This window comes from Mustelus asterias, chromosome 11 (assembly GCF_964213995.1).
Source record: "Mustelus asterias chromosome 11, sMusAst1.hap1.1, whole genome shotgun sequence".
Lineage (NCBI taxonomy): Eukaryota > Metazoa > Chordata > Chondrichthyes > Carcharhiniformes > Triakidae > Mustelus > Mustelus asterias.
In genome coordinates this window covers 95,020,430-95,040,609 of record NC_135811.1, presented here as the reverse complement: position 1 = coordinate 95,040,609, position 20,180 = coordinate 95,020,430, and the positions used below count along the sequence as shown (strand labels likewise).

Here is a 20,180-nt window from a genome sequence, read left to right as displayed (position 1 = left end):
CACTCCCCTCCCCCCCCCCCGCACACTCCCCCTCCCCCCCCGCACCCTCCCCCCACCCCCCCGCACACTCCCCCACCCCCCCCCACACACACCCCCACCCCCCCCACACACTCCCCCACCCCACCCCACACACTCCCCCACCCCCCCCCACACACTCCCCCCACCCCCCCCCCACACAACCCCCACACACTCCCCCACCCCCCCCCCACACACTCCCCCACCCCCCCCCACACACTCCCCCACCCCCCCCCCACACACAACTCCCCCACCCCCCCCCCACACACTCCCCCACCCCCCCCACACACTCCCCCACCCCCCCCCCACACTCTCCCCCCCACACACTCCCCCAACCCCCCCCACTCCCCACCCCCCCCCCACTCCCCCACCCCCCCCCCCCCACACACTCCCCCAACCCCCCCCCCACACACTCCCCCACCCCCCCACACACTCCCCCACCCCCCCCCCCACACACTCCCCCACCCCCCCCCCCTCACACTCCCCCCCCGCCCCACACACTCCCCCACCCCCCCCCCACACACTCCCCCACCCCCCCCCACACACTCCCCCACCCCCCCCACACACTCCCCCACCCCCCCCCCACACACCCCCACCCCCCCCCCCCACACACCCCCACCCCCCCCCCACACTCTCCCCCACCCCCCCCCCACACACTCCCCACCCCCCCCCACACACCTCCCCCACCCCCCCCCCACACACTCCCCCACCCCCCCCCCACACACTCCCCCCCCCCACACACTCCCCCACCCCCCCCCCCACACACTCCCCCACCCCCCCCCCCACACACTCCCCCACCCCCCCCACACACTCCCCCACCCCCCCCCCACACACTCCCCCACCCCCCACACACTCCCCCACCCCCCCCCCCACACACTCCCCCACCCCCCCCCCCACACACACCCCACCCCCCCCCACACACACCCCCCCCCCACACACTCCCCCACCCCCCCCCCCACACACTCCCCCACCCCCCCCCACACACTCCCCCACCCCCCCCACACACTCCCCCACCCCCCCCCCACACACTCCCCCACCCCCCCCCACACACTCCCCCACCCCCCCCCACACTCCCCCCACACACTCCCCCACCCCCCCCCCCACACACTCCCCCACCCCCCCCCCCCACACACTCCCCCACCCCCCCCCCACTCCCCCACCCCCCCCACTCCCCCACCCCCCCCCCCACACACTCCCCCACCCCCCCCCCCCACACACTCCCCCCACCCCCCCCCACACACACTCCCCCACCCCCCACACACTCCCCCACCCCCCCCCCCACACACTCCCCCCACCCCCCCACTCACTCCCCCACCCCCCCCCCACACACTCCCCCCCCCCACACACTCCCCCACCCCCCCCCACACACTCCCCCACCCCCCCCCACACACTCCCCCACCCCCCCCCACACACTCCCCCACCCCCCCCCCCACACACTCCCCCACCCCCCCCACACACTCCCCCACCCCCCCCCACACACTCCCCCCCCACACACTCCCCCCCCCCACACACTCCCCCCCCCACACACTCCCCCCCCCCACACACTCCCCCCCCACACACTCCCCCCCCCACACACACTCCCCCCCCCACACACTCCCCCCCCCACACACACTCCCCCCCCCCACACACACTCCCCCCCCCCCCCCCACACACACTCCCCCCCCCCACACACACTCCCCCCCCCCCCACACACACTCCCCCCCCCCCACACACTCCCCCACCCCCCCCCCACACACTCCCCCACACACTCCCCCACCACCCCCCCCCCACCACACTCCCCCACCACCCCCCCCACCACACACTCCCCCACCACCCCCCCCACACTCCCCCACCCCCCCCCACACACTCCCCCATCCCCCACCCCCCACCCCCCCCCCACCCCCCCCCCCCCACACACTCCCCCCCCCCCCGCACACACTCCCCCCCCCACACACTCCCCCCCCCCACACACTCCCCCACCCCCCCCCCACCCCATTCTCTTTCCACGGCAAAAAGATACAAAAGTCTGACCTCACGTACCAACCCACTCAAGAACAGCTTCCTCCCTGCTGCCATCAGACTTTTGGATGGATCTACTTCACATTAACTTGATCTTTCTCTACACCCTAGCTATGACTGTAACACTACATTCTGCACCCTCTCCTTTCCTTCGCTATGAACGCTATGCTTTGTCTGTATAGCGCGCAAGAAACAATACTTTTCACTCTATACTAATACATGTGACAATAATAAATCAAATCAAATCACATAATACCGTAGCTGGGAGAAGGAGGTGCAGGGGACACCGTTAAAGTGATTGGGAATAACATTGTTAGACAGAGTTCAGTGTGAGGTCACCCACTTTCATCCCAAAAGATCATGTTTGCTAACTAGATTCTCTGTGGCTTTGTCTGGTGTTGGTCAGCCTCTTCCAATCTATTTCCAAGGGGAGGCAATAGCCTAGTGGTATTATCGCTAACTATTAATCCAGAAACTCAGCTAATGTTCTGGGGACCTGGGTTTGAATCCCACCACAGCAGATGGTGGAATTTAAATTCAATTAAAAAATCTGGAATTAAGAATCTGCTCATGACCATTGCCGATTGTCGGAAAAACCCATCTGGCTCACTAATGTCCTTAAGGGAAGGAAATCTGCCATCCTTAGCCGGCCTGGCCTACATGTGACTCCAGAGCCACAGCACTGTGGTTGACTCTCAACTAGGGATGGGCAATAAATGCTGGCCAGCCAGCGACGCCCATATCCCATGAATGAATGAAAAAAAAACATAATATTGCAGTCAACGCTGCGACTGTAAAGAAATTACTAAAATGTAGTGGACAAAAAGGTCTTTGCTTCCACCACCCTTTTAGGGAGCAAGAGAGAGCGAGAGTGAGACAGAGGAAGAGAGAGAGATGGCACGAGAGAGAGCGAGCGCACACGCGCGACCTCCATCCAGAGAGCAGGCGCGCGCGACCTCCATCCAGAGAGCAGGCGCGCGCGACCTCCATCCAGAGAGCAGGCGCGCGCGACCTCCATCCAGAGAGCAGGCGCACGCGACCTCCATCCAGAGAGCAGGCGCGCGCGACCTCCATCCAGAGAGCAGGCGCACGCGACCTCCATCCAGAGAGCAGGCGCACGCGACCTCCATCCAGAGAGCAGGCAAGCGACCTCTATCCAGAGAGCGCACGCGACCTCTATACGGGGAGTGCACGCGTGCGCGCGCGACCTCTATCTGGGGAGCGCGCATGACCTCCATCCAGAGAGCAGGTGTGCAACCTCTATCCAGAGAGCGTGCGCGCATGCGCGACCTCTATCCGGGGAGCGCGCGTGACCTCCATCCAGAGAGAGCGCGCGTACGACCTCCATCCAGAGAGCAGGTGTGCAACCTCTACCCGGGGAGCACACGCGCGCGCGTCCTCTATCCGGGGAGCGCGTGCGCGCACGACCTCTATCCGGGGAGCGCGCAGCGTGACCTCTATCCGGGGAGCGCGCAGCGCGTGCGTGCGACCTCCATCCGGGGAGAGAGCACGTGCGCACGCAACCTCTATCCGGGGAGCGTGTCCGCGCACGCGCCTTTGTGAAACAATGCCAGACGCTGACTGTCATTCTTGGAAAAAGACATCTTTTTACCAGAACTGTAACAAAGTAGTTTTATAGGGAAACTGGAATGCTCCTGAGCTGGATAGCTTGTGTGCAAAACAAGGGGTGGGTTATGAGCTATTTTATGCCTCCAAAGCTATGAGTGTATTTTCCTTTGCTTTGAGAGGAGGAGTGACTGCTTCTGCGGGAAACAGGGTTTTCTTTGAAAAACAGGCCAGATAGTCCCCAGCTGGAGGTGAATACATCCTGCTCCAGAGTTGCTCTACACACTGCAGTAGAGTAATCTGGAACGTTCCTCCAGGCCATCTGTAAAACAATTCAAGAATCTTTGTATCACAGGTCCGCACTGAGAGCCACCCTGGGTAACCCAGAATCCACCAGCTGTTGTATCCTACAATGCAGAGGGAGGCCATTCAGCCCATTGTGTTTATGCCAACACTGATAGTATCTTGAGGCCCTCTCCCCATAATCCCACACATTTATCATGGCCAATCCCCCCACTAAACAACCTGGACATCTTGCTGTTGAACCCTGACTTTTATCCCAAGTAATTGCCTTTCTATTCAGCCAGATTGTTAACAAACTTGGTTAAGTCTTTTATTCTGGGTAACAGCAGTGAAAATGAACACTTGTGACCAACTACACACTCCCTTTGTTGCGGTTTCCTTCTCTAAAGAACAGGTTCCTATTATTCCACAATAGCAGGACATTCCTTTGCTGAGGAAGTGAACAGATTAGTTACAGAAATCCTTTGCATGCTGAACAAGATAGCAAGAGAGAAATCTTTGAGCCCAGCTATTGAATTACACTGAAGGACAAGAAAAAGTTGTCCAGTAGATATTTATTTCCAAATGCAGCAATAGCTGAGAGTAAGAAGTGGAGCACAAAAACAGTCCGAATGGGATCAAACTTCATTCCCAAGGCTCAGTTGAGTGTGAGCCTGTCAAACAGGTACTCTCCCATGCCATTCTCAGGGGCTCCCAGTCTCTTCAAGTTGGTGATGTGATCGTCAAGCTTCTTGATCATCTTCACTTGTTCATCCAAGTAGTGAGACTCCAGGAAGTCACAAAGCTGGAAACAGGAAGTCAGGAGAAATTAATGAGTTCTATTGTCCAGATGTAATGCACAATTCTGGTTCTACCCACAATTCCATTAAACTGGGAGTGAATGGATCAGGAAACATTGCTGCCTCAGAATGGATCTGTTTAGTGATCAGGTTCAGTGTAGGTGACCTTTGCAGAACAAACCCACAAGTGGAAAACACAACGCAATGGAATTCTGTCACTGGGGAATTGTAGATTCCAATATCATCTCAACACCACTGTGGAAAACCCATTACACAACTTACATGAGGGTCGGTGTTCCCAGAGGAGAGTTTGTGCAGATCCAGCAGACTCTGGTTCACATTCTTCTCCATCTGCAGAGCTCTCTCTGCATTGTCTCCAGGCCATTGCTCCACTCATCCTGCTCTGGCTTCTGAAAGAGGGGAAAAAGCTTCATTTTTCTATTGGGGAGGGGAAGGTGACAATTTAGTAGCAATTAGTCCATGGAGCAACATGCTGAGTATTAGAGTCACTGGGATGACATTGGAGACCATTACTGGACAAAGGTCAGCTCATTAACTCTGCTATTTAGTTAATGCAAGTCCATTCCCAAAATTCCTCATTTTTTAATTATCTTTATTAGTGTCACAAGTAGACTTACAGTAACTTCACTGCAGTGTTAATGTAAAAATCCCTTAGTCACCACATTCCAGCACCTGTTTAGGTATACTGAGGGAAGAATTCAGCATGGCCAATACACCTAACCATCATGTCTTTTGGACTGTGGGAGGAAACCCACGCAGACATGAGCAGAATGTGCAAACTCCACAGTCAGTGACGCAAGCCAAGAATCGAACCCAGGTCCCTGGTGCTGTGAGGCAATAGTACTAACCACTCTGCTACCCTGATGTTCATAGTTTGCCCCACGTTCACCACCAGTTGCCTGTGCAAGCACCAGAGTCTGAGTTAATACTTCAATTCTTCCCAAATATCTACATTTATTGATCCTCTATCCATTAGAGGAGTGATTTAAATATCCACATCACCAACATTAGCCACTTTGATCAATCTCAATGTGAGAAATTAAGGGTCTAATGACAAGATATTGGCCTTGGAGGGAGTGCAGAGAAGGTTCACCAGGTTGATACCAGAGATGAGGGGTGTTGATTATGAGGAGAGACTGAGCAGATTGGGTTTGTACTCGTTGGAATTTAGAAGGCTGAGGGGGGATCTTATAGAGACCTATAAGATAATGAAGGGGCTGGATAGGGTAGAGGTGGAGAGATTCTTTCCACTTAGAAAGGAAACTAGAACTAGAGGGCACAGCCTCAAAATAAAGGGGGGTCAGTTTAGGACAGAGTTGAGGAGGAACTTCTTCTCTCAGAGGGTGGTGAATCTCTGGAATTCTCTGCCCACTGAAGTGGTGGAGGTTACCTCATTGAATATGTTTAAATCATGGATAGATGGATTCCTGATCGGTAAGGGAATTAGGGATCAGGCGGGTAAGTAGAACTGATCCACTTCAGATCAGCCATGATCTTATTGAATGGCGGGGCAGGCTCGAGGGGCTAGATGGCCTACTCCTGCTCCATGTTCTTATGTTCTACATTTGAAAAGGAGAGAAATCTAAACTGTATGGAAGACCCCTCCCAAGGGAAAATCCAACCTTGACATCCTCCAGGATGACTCTGCCTCCACGTTTATTCTGGAATTCTGTCAGTTTGTCAGCATGTTCCTGTTCCTCATGTGACTGCTCCTTGAAGAACTCAGCAAAGTGACTCAGGGCAACATCATCCTGGTCAAAGTAAGCAGACTGCAGGGAGAGACAGAAATGGAAGAGTCAGGTTTGACCCATGGAAAAAAACCCAGCAGTGTCACAATAGATAACATCCTTTCTGACCTCATCAGCTGGCCTTTAATTTAGGGACCAGAGTATTTCCTAGGAAGCCAAATAATGTTTTTCTCGGTATGTTGACAGTCCATCCCTGGAAAACCCAAGAGCAGTAATAGTTTTTGGTTGATAGCTAAATTTCAAACAGGGGAGAAATTGAGGGAGTACAGTAAAGGCTTACCAGCCTGATTCCTGGGGATGGCATATCTGTCATAAGGAGACCAAGTCAGTTAGGGTTAGATTCAGAGTTATGAGAGGGATCTTATAGAAACAAAATTCTAACAGGGTAGATTCAGAAAGAATGTGCCTAATTGTGCAAGAGTCCAGAACTAGGGGGGCATAGTTTGAGGATAAGGGGCAAACCTTTTAGGACTGAGGTGAGGAGAAATTTCTTCACCCGGAGAGTGGTGAATGTATGGAATTCACTCCCACAGAAAGAGGTCAACACCAAATTGTTGTGAATACTTGGGGTGAAAGGAATCAAGGGATATGGGGCAGGGCCAGGATATCAAGTTTGATGTTCAACCAGGATCAAATGGCCCTACTTTTATTTATGTTTCTTCTTTCTCTCCCATGCCAAAGGTCAGATGTCAAAGAAAAAGATGCTTCAAATCAGTAACTTAAACATTTTAGATAGGAAAGATCAGGATTTACTCTTAAAGAAAAAGGATAAACTGACCATAGCTAATGTTTCACTAACCAGTCACCCAATTACATTTAATTGCTCCCTCTGATTGGGGAAGGTTGCATAGGTCAATGCATCACCAATACAATCCTTCTACTCGAAACCTCAGGGAACCATTGAATCCCTACAGTGCAGAAGGAGGCCATTCAGCCCAGCAAGTCTACACCAACCACAATCCCACCCAGGCCCTATTCCCATAACCCCATGCATTTACCCTAGCTAGCACCACTGAATTGAAGGGGCAATTTAGCATGGCCAATCCACCTAACCCACACTTTCAGACTGTGGAAGGAAACCCAGGAAGAATGCACAAACTCCACACAGACTGACCCAAGCCAGGAATTGAACAGAGGTCCCCTGGCACTGTGAGGCAGCAGTGCTAACCACTGTGCCACCATGTCACCCAGTTTGCATTGACTGGTCTTACAACCCAGAATTAGTTTTAGATGTAAAAAAACTCCAAACTGGACACAGCAATCCTAAAACAGGAACAAGCTCCTGTTGGGAGTGTTAACTCTATTCAGTCTGGGGGAGGGAGATATCTAAAACCAACACATCAACCTAGAGAAATTCTACCTGCTCAGAATGCAACACAGTCACCATGTTAAACTGAAACTAGGACTCCCAGAGATATAAAGCTCACCATGGAGAGGTAAACATAGGAGGAATAGAGCTCCAGATTGATCTGCTTGTTAACAGCATCCTCACAATCCTTGTGGTAGTTCTGACGCACTTGGGAAGCCATCTCATTGAGGATAAGAGTCACACAACAACAAGCTGACCTCTGTCCTCACAAGCTTTTGTATTTATACCACTGGGACATCCTGCATTCAAACTGGGAATGACATCACCAATGATGATTGGCTGTCAGGGGTTGTCAATCAGAAACCCAGGCACCAATGAATCAATGAGACGGGGCGGGCTGTGATACCCAGAGCCAGGAGGATGAAGATGATTATTCAGTGATTCCTCTTTTAGGCAAACCAAATAAACCAACTCAAATTAACTCGGGGATAAAGTAAAAGGGGCAGCTCCCCTAAAGGAGGGGGAACAGCCCAAACAGAACAGAAGTGCAAAGGAAACTTAAAACATCAAATCATAATGTGATTATCGGGGTCTATAACGCACCCCAGCCCCTGCGGTGCCCAATGGGCACGGAAGGTGTCAACTGCGCCTGTGGACACCCGCATGCTCCCTCTCCAGGGACACCTGGCCGCGAACGTAGCCGTGGTAGAGGGGCAGACAGTCAGGATGGATGACCCCGTTGTTAATGGCGCGTTTCGCCAGGCCCAGGAGCAGGTTCGTGAGGAGGTCGCCATCCCGACCCGCCCCTCTCCGCGCCAGGTGCCCGTAGATCAGGAGCATGGCACTGAAGTGCAAACAAAACATCAATAAAAGGTTCTTCAGGAAAACAGAAAGGGAGTGCAACCTAAAACATAGAACATAGACATGGTCCACGGACTCCACAAGGCCACAGAAGGGGCAATCGTGGGAGCCCGTGAGCCCGTGTAACCTACGGTTGCACGGTACTGCTGCGTGCAGCACCCTCCACCCCAGGTCCCCAAGATAATTGGGGGCGATCCCTCCGTAGAGGGACATCCACTGGGGACCTCCGCCGCCCGGCGGCAACAAGGCCCGCCATGGTGTATCCGGGCGACAGGCGAGGACGCGGTAATGAAAGGTGTGCAGCAGCCCGTACAGGAAACGCCTCCGCGCGGTGGAAAAGGGCATGGAGGACATTTCCATGAGGCGGCACATGGTGGGGGCACCTGTCCCGGGAAGGGGGGCACAGGCTTTGGGCCAATGTGGAATTTCGTCCGAACAGGGGAGCGTTCGGGCGGGATCCCACCGCACGCCAGCGCCGCCTTGAGACCACGTACACATTCGGGGTCGAGCACGACCATCCTAAGGTCTTGGATGGCTTTGGCCGCGTGCCAGACGGGCACCCCCACGCGCTCAGCCAGCACGTGGGGGCTCATCCAGCCCGCTCCTCCGCCATCCAGCACGTCCCCGATCCTGGTCACTCCGGCGTCCACGGCCCTCCTCTCCGCCAGCCACCTGAAGTTGTACGGCTGGAGGTGTGGATTCCTGAGCAGCGGCTCCCACACGAGAGCCGCTACTCCTGACGGGGGAGAGCTGCGTCGCAAGGCGACCGTGTTCCAGACCATGAGGAGGTCCTGGTAAAAGACGGGCAACTCCCGCAAGGAGGTCGGAATACGCCCCAGGTTGATGTGCAGGAGCTGCACGTCATAATTGAGGCCGTGCCACTAGCGGAAGAAATACGTCGCCAAGGCACACCATCATGGAGGAGGCTCAACGTAAAGGTATCTCTGCAGGGTCTGGAGGGGAAGGTCGCCACCTGCGTGCAAAGGCACACGAGACCTTGACCGCCCTCCTGAAGCGGGAGATGCAGAACCGTGGCAGGGATCCAGTGCGGTCCATTGTCCCAGAAGAACCGCACGAGGGTTTTCTGGAGATTGGTGACAAAGCCAGGGGGAGGGGTCAAAGGACCCAGCCGGTACCACAGCATGGAGGCAACCAGCTGGTTTATGACGAGAACTCGTGCCCTCGAAGAGCAGTCCTGTCCAGCGATTCAGGCGGGCGGAGACTTTGGCCTCCAGCTCCCGCCAGTTCGCTGGCCAGGATTCTTCGGCTGGGCAGAGATGGGCCCCCAAGTAGAGGAAGTTGGTCCTGCTCCAGGTGAAAGGCCTGAGCTCTTCCGGAAGGGGGTCTGTCTCCCACGGACCGACCAGGGGTCTGGAGCACTTGGCCCAGTTGATCCTGGCGGAGGATGCGGCAGAGTACACCGCCTGGCATTCTCGCATCCTCCGCAGGTCAGCCGGGTCCGTGAACATGAGGAGCATGTCATCGGCATAAGCCAACAGGACCACTCCTACGTCCGGGCCGCGGACAGCCAAACCCGACAACCTCCTCCGCAAGAGGCGCAGGAATGGCTCCACGCATATAGAATACAGTTGGCCAGACAAGGGGCAGTCTTGCCATACTCCTCTCCCAAAGCGAAGGGGCGCCGTCAGGGACCCATTAAACATTAATTACAGTAATCAGATCCAGGCAACGAAATGCGTCCCGAACCCGAATGCCTGCAGAGTTCCGAGTAAATACTTGTGCTCCACCCCGTCAAAGGCCTTTTCCTGATTTAATGACAAGAAGGTGTTTGACAGACCAGCCCTCTGGGAATGATAGATTAGGTCCTGGACGAGATGGAGATTGTCATGAATAGAGCGGCTCGGGACCGTGTAGGACTGGTCAGGGTGGATTTTCATGGAGAGAAACATAGGAGGAATAGAGCTCCAGGTTGATCTGCTTGTTAACAGCATCCTCACAATCCTTGTGGTAGCTCTGACGCACTTGGGAAGCCACCTCACTGAGGATAAGAGTCCCACAACAACAAGCTGACCTCTGCCCTCACAAGCTCTTGTATTTATACCACTGGGACATCCTGCATTCAAACTGGGAATGACATCACCAATGATGATTGACAATCCCTGACAGCCAATCAGGAAGCCAGGCGCCAATGGATCAATGAGAGGGGGTGGGGCGTGACACCCAGAGCCAATCAGAGCTGTGGAAGACAGGAGGGTGAGGATGATTATTCAGTGATTGGGACGTTCAAACTGGCCACATCATTTAATCCTTTTAGCGCCGGTATCCTTCTGGTCCCTCTGCGGAGGGATCCTCCCCCACTTTCTTGGGGACCTGGGGTGGACAGCAGTCCCGTACAAGAGAAGGTTAAATTGGTTCACAGACTCCCAAGCGACCTTCCCTTTTTGCAACCTTGTCGAGCCTGTGGACCATGTCTACGTTCAATGTGATAGGCTGCACACCCTTTCTATTTTCCTCACAAAGCTTCTGTTGATGTTTTGCTTGTTCTTCAGTCTCACGCTCCTGATCTACGGGCACCCAGTGTGGAGGGTTCGGGGAAGGAGGAGGACCTCCTCATGAACCTGCTCCTGGGCCTGGCAAGAATAAAATTCTATTAGCTTGTTTAAGTTTGCTTTTGTAGCTGTCATATAAACAGACGGACAAGGAGCAGGAGTAGGCCATTCAGCCCCTCGAGCCTGCTCCATCATTTAATAAGATCATGGTTGACCTCTTAGTAACCTCAAATCTGCATCCCGTTGACCCCTGATAACCTATCACACCCTCGCTTACAAATAATCCACCAAGAATCTACCCAGCACTGCCGAAAGAATATTCAACGGCTCTGGAAATCTGAAAGAGGGTGAAAGAGGGCGAAAGAGGCTGGGGGAGGGTGAAAGAGGGTTGGGGTGGGTGAAAGAGGGTGAAAGAGGGTGGGTGAAAGAGGGTGGGGTGGGAGAGAGTGGGGGAGGGTGGGGGAGGGTGAAAGAGGGTAAAAGAGGGTGGGGGAGGGTGGGGGAGAGTGAAAGAGAGTGAGAGAGAGTGAGAGTGAGTGAGAGAGAGTGAGAGAGAGGGTGAGAGAGAGTGAGGGAGAGAGAGCGAGTGAGTGAGAGAGAGAGAGAGAGTGAGAGAAAGTGTGAGGGAGAGAGAAAGAGTGAGAGAGAGAGAGAGAGAGAGAAAGAATTCCTGTGTTTATTGCCTTGTAATAATCTGACTTTAGCATGCTTGGGCTTTTTCCCCAGCAAAAAGTGAAGACAATGCTTTCTGTCAAGAAACTGACAGACCTAAGGAAAAAACCCAGCAAGGGAGCACAACCACTCCTGTCCTGATGAAAGGTCATTCCAGAAACATTAACCTGACATTCTTTCTAGGTGCTTATCAAGCAGATATACATGCCCAGCATTTCAATTTTAAAGTGTTGGTCCAACGTATGAAGGACTTTTCAGTATTTTGCATTTTGTACAGGTATGTTAAAATCCCATTCTTCCTGCTTTCGAAGTTATGTATGTCAACATTTCAAACATGATGTGGAGATGCCGGCGTTGGACTGGGGTGAACACAGTAAGAGTTTTAACAACACCAGCTTAAAGTCCAACAGGTTTATTTGGTAGCAAATACCATTAGCTTTCGGAGCGCTGCTCCTTCGTCAGATGGAGTGGAAATGTCCACGCCATCTGACGAAGGAACAGCGCTCTGAAAGCTAATGGTATTTGCTACCAAATAAACCTGTTGGACTTTAACCTGGTGTTGTTAAAACTCTTACAACATTTCAAACAGCAGTTTATTTGTCCCTGTCCATCAATCCCAGCCAATGGAGCAACTAGGTCACCAGCTCCCTCCTCCTTTCAACATTATAGAATCATAGAATCCCTACAGTGCAGAAGGAGGCCATTCGACCCATCGAGTCTGCACCGACCACAATCCCACCCAGACCCTATTCCTGTAATCCCACATATTTACCCTGCTAATCCCCCTGACACAATGGTCAACTTACCATGGCCAATCAACCTAACCCGCACATCTTTGGACTGTGGGAGGAGACTGGAGCACCCGGAGGAAACCCACGCAGACACGGGGCGAATGAGCAAACTCCACACAGACAGTGACCTGAGGCAGGAATTGAACCCGGGTCCCTGGCGCTGTGAGGCAGCAGTGCTAACCACTGTGCCACCGCGCCACCCATAGGAAGATACAATTAAGAATCAAGGATTCTTTTCTTGAATGTCCCTCACTCCCTGTGGGAAATACTCTGGCCGGGATTTCTCCCGGTGGGATGGTAAATTTAGTGAACCCACAATAAATCCATTGATTTTTGGCAGGAATTACGAATCTCACCAAAGAACCTTTATATACAAACGTATAATTCCAAATGCCATCAGTCCATGGGAAAGTTCAGTGTTGCTCCAAATCAACTCAATACTCAAAAAAAAGTAAACTGTACATTAAGCAGCTCCGATAGAGAAATTTCATTCGGAAAGCATGTGCAACACAGAATCAATGCCTTTACATTCTCAGGAGCCTAAGGAAATTCGGCATGTCTGCTACGACTCTCACCAATTTTTACGGATGCACATTAGAAAGCATCCTTTCTGGATGTATCACAGCTTGGTACGGCTCCTTCTCTGAACAAGACCACAAGAAACTATAAAGGATTGTGAACATAACTCAATCCATCATGCAAGCCAACCACTCATCCATTGACTCTGTCTGCACTTCCCACTGCCTCAGGAAAGCAGCCAGCATAATCAAGGACCCCACGCACCCCGGACATTCTCTCTTCCATCGGGAAAAAGATACAAAAGTCTGAGATCACATAACAACCAGCTCAAGAACAGTTACTTCCCTGCTGCCATCAGACTTTTGAATGGACCTACCTTATATTAAGTTGATCTTTCGCTACACCCTAGCTATGACTGTAACACTATATTCTGCACTCTGTCCTTTCCTTCTCCTCTATGTACTCTACGAACGGTATGCTTTGTCTGTGTAGCACAATACTTTTCACTGTATCCCAGTACATGTGATAATAATAAATCAAATCAAATCAAGTGCAGCATTTTATAATATCAAGAGTAAGATATAATATCAAGGGTAAGACTCTTAGCAGTGTAGAGGATCAGAAGGACGTTGGGGTCCGGGTCCATAGGACTCTTAAATCGGCCTCGCAGGTAGAGGAGGTGGTTAAGAAGGCGTATGGTGTGCTGGCCTTCATCAATCGAGGGTTTGAGTTTAGGAGTCGGGAGATAATGATGCAGCTTTATAAGACCCTCGTCAGACCCCACTTGGAGTACTGTGCTCAGTTCTGGTCGCCTCATTACAGGAAGGATGTGGAAATTATTGAAAGGGTGCAGAGAAGATTTACAAGGATGTTGCCTGGATTGGGTGGCATGCCTTATCAGGATAGGTTGAGGGAGCTCAGTCTTTTCTCCTTGGAGAGACGAAGGATGAGAGGTGACCTGATAGAGGTGCACAAGATGTTGAGAGATATAGATCGGGTGGATTCTCAGAGGCTTTTTCCCAGGGCTGAAATGGCTGCTACGAGAGGACACAGGTTTAAGGTGCTGGGGAGTAGGTACAGAGGAGATGTCAGGGGTAAGTTTTTCACTCAGAGGGTGGTGGGTGAATGGAATCGGCTGCCGTCAATGATGGTGGAGGCAAACTCGATAGGGTCTTTTAAGAGACTTCTGGATGAGTACATGAGACTTAATAGGATTGAGGGTTATAGGTAAGCCTATATATAAGCCTAGGTAGGTAGGGACATGACCGGCGCAACTTGTGGGCCGAAGGGCCTGTTTGTGCTGTAGTTTTTCTATGTTCTATGTTCTATTTACAAGATCCGTTAGATTATGTGATTAATTCCAAACACAGAAATAAACTTGTTTTGCATTATATGTACCTTCTGAGAAAATGCAATTCAGTTTATTGTCTTGAACTCACAATCTTGATAACAACTTGACATCCAGCGTACTTTCAGAGCAAGAAACTATTAACCGTGGTCATAAAAACAGAAACTGCTGGAAACACTCAGCAGGTCTGGCAGCATCTACAAAAGGAGAAAAACAAAGTTAACGGGGTGAATTTTATGTCTCTCACTGGGGAGCGGGAGGCTGCGTCATAAGTGTGCGGTCAGCTTCACTCTGGCCCTGCATCTTTATACACACTGATAAAGAGTGTTTTGGTCAATTAACGGCCGCCCGGCAGAAAGCCTGCCAATCGTGGCTGAATCGGAAGCTCACTATCTGACCAAATATCCTTTCCCTCGCTCCATTCCAGGCTCACATTTATTATCAAGGTCAGTTTCTCATGGCTGTTTTTAAAGGTCACACTATAGTAAGCTCTTGTGACTTGAGTTAATAAACTAAATGATAGTGAGCATCTGCAAGAGCCAGCACAAGCAATAGTGAAGATCCAACATGGAAGCTGATTTGATTTGATTTGATTTATTACTATTGTCACATGTATTGGTATACAATGAAAAGTATTGTTTCTTGCGCGCTACGCAAAGCATACCGTTCATAGAGTACATAAGGGAGAAGGGAAGGAGAGGCTGCAGAATGTAGTGTTACAATCATAGCTATGGTGTAGAGAAAGATCAACTTAATATAGGGTATGTTCCATTCAAAAGTCTGATGGCAGCAGGGAAGAAGCTGTTCTTGAGTCGGTTGGTACGTGACCTCAGGCTTTTGTATCTTTTGCCCGCCGGAAGAAGGTGGAAGAAAGTACATCCGGGTGCCTGGGGTCCGAGATTATGCTGGCTGCTTTTTCAAGGTAGCGGGAAGTGTAGATGGAGTCAATGGATGGGAGGCCGGTTTATGTGATGGATTGGGCTATGTTCGCAACACTTTGTAGTTTCTTGCGGTCTTGGTCAGAGCAGGAGCCACACCAAGCTGTGATACATCCGGAAAGGATGCTTTCTATGGTGCCTCTGTAAAAATTGGTCAGAGCAGGAGGGAGAGATTATTGTCGTTGCACGATTTCATTAGATTCTTTATCGCTTTCCTGTACTCTGTCTTGTCATTGTTTGAGATCTGACCCACTACGGTGATGTCATCAGCAAACCTGAAAGTCGAATTGGAGGGGGGATTTGGCCACACAGTCATAGGTGTATAAGGAGTATAGGAAGGGGCTGAGGACACAGTCTTGCAGGACACTGGTGTTGGATAATCGTGGAGGAGGCGTTGTTGCCTATCCTTACTGATTGTGGTCTGTGGGTTAAGAAGTCTAGAATCCAGTCGCAGAGGGAGGATCTGAGCCCTCGGCCATGGAGTTTGGAGATGGGTTTTGTAGGAATAATGATGTTGGAGGCTGAGCTGCAGTCAATAAATAGGTGACATAGGTGTCTTATGCTATACTTTTATTCTCCAGCCTCACACATGGTAATGTCACAGTGCATTGGTCCACATACATCATAATATCCCTTTCCCCAGGCTGCATAACCTATTTGCAATTTCATCACTTTTGCCTTGCACCACATCACAAAACTTCTCTTTTGTTCTTTCATTTCTACCCTGCGCCTCCCCTCCCCTTTGCCCCATCTCCCCCACTCGACTGAACCCCTCTTTTCCCCTGAGTCTGAGTGTGGTAAACCACTGTTAAGCTTATTGCCTGTGTGTGTGTGTGACATGCCTGGGCATGCCCCTGTCGGCCCTGCCTGAGACTCCTCCCCTCCCTGGTCCAGGTATAAAGGTGACTGCTCCCCACCCCCCTGCCTCAGTCGCCAGACCAGTTCATCAGCATGGGTGTGCTCCAAGTCTTTTGCGAATAAAAGCCTATTTGTTCTTGCATACAAACTAGTCTTTGCTTGATTGATAGTGCATCACTGAGTTTGTTTATAAATATTTAATTCTCTAGCTTCTGAAGGGAGTTCATCAACCTGAAACCATTAACTCTTGTTTCTTTTTCCAACGACACTGCCCGACCTAGGATGGCACGGTGGCACAGTGGTTAGCATTGCTGCCTCACAGCGCCAGGGACCCAGGTTCAACTCCCAGCTTGGGTCATTGTCTGTGTGGCATCTGCACGTTCTCCCCATGTCTGCGTGGGTTTCCTTCGGGTGCTCCGGTTTCCTCCCGCACTCCAAAGATGTGCAGCTTAGGCTGATTGGCCATGCTAAATTGCCCCTTAGTGTCGGAGTATCAGCAGGGTAAGTGCATGGGGTTACGGGGGATACGGCCTCAGTGGGATTGTTGGCGGTGCAGGCTCGATGGGCCAAATGGCCTCCTTCTGCACTGTAAGGATTCTATGGCTCTATCACCTGGGTTTGGGGAGCACTTCTAATAGTTTCTTATTCTGTTTCGTATTTCCAGCACCCGCAGTATTTTTGCTTTTGTGCCACTGTCTATGAGTATCTGAGTCTGAGGGAAATCATAGCCACATTATTTGAAATAGTCGCAGAATGTTCTGAAAATATGCTGGAAGTCTGAAAAGTAAAATCCAGACCATGGATTTCAGATGGAGATTGAAAGTTTCACGATTCCCTTCCTGATGCTGACATGATGCAATATTTCTTGCACTTTTTATTTCCGATATCCAGCACTCATCATTCTCTCCGTCTGCAATTATTTTTTTGGCACAGACAAGATGATAGGTTCACCGTGAGACTCAATTCTTTGACGCAGCAAATGTTTCTCCGGGGTCATGAGATACCAGCCTCAGCATAAGAACACAGCTTGGATGGATCATGCAGACTGCCCATGCTTACAGTGCATGCACAGCAGGCTTACAGCCTGATCACAGCATGCTCTGCTATTATCTGTTGCACAATACCAGGGCTTGTTCACCAAGTCCAGCTTGTCTAATTAACTGTGATGAATCATTATACAGGAGGCGGTGAAGCTGCTGAAGTTGTTTCCACGCCAGACCATCCCTTCCGATTTCTGTGCTCTAAATCAGTGTTACTTCAGTCTTTAAGTGTTTTTTCTATCTGTATGCAAGATGCCATCCAACTTAGATATATATCTCTTCCCTGCAGCTTCACTGCATTGCAAGTACAAATCAGTGCAAAGTCTCCTACTCTTTATTCATTTTTATTCATTCAGGGTGTTGCTGACTGGGCCAGCATGTATTACCCATCCCTAACTGCCCTTGAACTGAGTGGCTTGCTAGGGCATTTAAAAATCAATCGCATTGGCGGCACGGTGGTACAGTGGTTAACACTGCCACCTCACAGCGCCAGGGACCTGGGTTTGATTCCCGGCTTGGTTCACTTGTCTGTGTGAAGTTTGCACGTTCTCCCCGTGTCTGCATGGGTTTCCTCTGGGCGCTACGGTTTCCTCCCACAGTCCATGGGCTAGGTTGATTGGCCATGCTAAATTGACCCTAGTTTCGGTGGGATTGGCAGGGTAAATATGTGGGGTTACGGGGATAGGATGGGATTGTTGTCGGTGCAGGCTCAATGGGCCAAATGGCCTCCTTCTGTACGGTAGGGATTCTATAATTCTATTCTATGATTCTATCTGGAGTCACATGTAGGCTAGACCAGGTAAGGACAGAAGATTTCCTTCCCTAGCGGACATTAAATTTTTAAGTTCATTTATTAGTGGGAGACATGGGGAGAATGTGCAAACTCTGCACAGACAATGACCCAAACCAGGAATCGAACCCCTAATGAACCAGATGAGTTTTTACAACAATCGACACCTTTTAATTCCAGATTTTTACTGAATTCAAATTTCAACATCTGCCCTGATGGGATTTGAACCCAGGTCCCTAAAGCATTACCCTAGGTCTCTGGATTACTAGACCAGTGATAACACCACTATGCCACTGCCTCCCCTTATTGACTCATCGAGACCCTGCAATCTTTCTTTTGTCCAGCCGTCTTCAGGTTTTACAACTCAACCCCAACCATCAATCATTCCTTTGACTCGTTTAACATTGGCTTTCCCCCTTAACATGGGATTTGGTCCTTCATCTTATCTTCTCAAAAATAAATTGTTTTTAATACTGTCTATCAGTAACGTTTCACAACAACTTTTTGCATTTATATAGTAGCTTTAATATCGCAAGATGTTTAACAGGGGGCAGCATGGTGGCACAGTGGTTAGCACTGCTGCCTCACAGCTCCAAGGACCTGGGTTCGATTCCCGGCTTGGGTCACTGTCTGTGTAGAGTTTGCACATTCTCCCCGTGTCTGCGTGGGTTTCCTCTGGGTGCTACGGTTTCCTCCCACACTCCAAAAATATGTGGATTAGGTTGATTGGCCATGCTAAATTGCCCCTTAGTGTCCCAGGGTGCATAGGTTAGAGGGATTAGCAGGGTCAATATGTGGGTGGACGGGGATAGGGCCTGGATGGGATTGTTGTTGGTGCAGACTCGATGGGCTGAATGGCCTCCTTCGCACTGCAGGGTTTCTATGATTAATCAAACCTCCGCAAGTCTCCATCTGACAGACTTCCAGCGCAGGGCTGCATAATATATTCGAATAGCCATTTTAATATAATTTACATCTAATTAGCGGGCCCAGGACTGAAATCTCCAGGCCCACTAACCTCTCCCTCCACCCACCATGAGTGGTTCACTCCAGTGAGGTTTACAATAGCTCTCCACTAGCGGGGAGCTGGCAGCCCGACCCCCACTGGAGTGAGGGGAGGCCATCGAGGCCCCCCAGAAGGTCGGGGGTAAGGGGGGATGCCCTTTGGGCATTGCCAGCCTGGGCCCCCAGCACTGTCCAAGGGGCAAAGTGGCAATGCCCAGTGGACACCTTGGCACTGTCCACTGGGCATCGGGCAGTGCCAAGGGGGTGAGGCCTAATGGGGGAACACCTCTGTTGGGGGGGGGGTTGATCGGTGGGGGTGTGGGGGCCCGCTGCCACTCTGCAGTCAGCAGTGTCAGAGGGAGGAAGGCCAGTGATCGGGGCTGGCCATCGGGATAGGGGGGAATGGAGGATCGGCCTGCCGGGGGGTTGGGGCTGCGGGGTGGGTGGGTGGGGTGGGGGGGGGGGTTAAGGGCAGTGCTGCGGGATGGTAGGGGCGGCCGGTGGTGGGGGATTGGGAGATTGGGGCTGCCGAGGGGGAAGAGGGGGGCGAGGCTGGCCCAGACTTGTCCAGGGGGCCAGCAATCGGGGCGTGGGGTGTCACATGGCCAGCGATGTTAGGTTGTGAGGCTGGCCAGTGATTGAGCTGGCCAGCGATCAGGAGGCCAGCAGTGCGGGGCTATTGCGCATGTGCCGATCTCCGCTCTGACAGATCAGCGCATGCGCAGTGGCGCACTCAGCGCTATGCTGCCGGCCTTTCCAGCGGGAATAGGCCCCGCTCACTGATTTTTAGCATGATTCATGCTAGTGCACACTATGATGCACAATGTGTGGGAGGTTCATTTTGAAAACTCCTACTGAAAAAAACAGCAGGATTTACTCCAGTTTTTTGGCATTTAGAAATCGCCCCTGTAGGTTTTTAACATGAAGGAGGAGAGTTGGCAAGGTTTCAGCAGGGAATTTTTGAATTAAGGGCTTTGAGTGCTGAAGACATCAATGGTGGGGCAAAAGAAGTGAAAGATACACAAGATCCCAGAGTTGGAGGAATGTGATGTCCTCGATGGGTTGGAGGAAGTTACAGAGATATAGAGATGTGGGGCCATGGAGGGATT

At 51.7% G+C, this 20,180-nt stretch overlaps 1 pseudogene; it reads right to left on the bottom strand.

Moving 5' to 3' along the window:
• Positions 1-4,519: 4,519 nt before the first annotated feature.
• On the bottom strand, positions 4,520-7,959 carry LOC144500704 (ferritin heavy chain B-like; annotated as a pseudogene).
• Between the last annotated feature and the right edge of the window lie 12,221 nt (positions 7,960-20,180).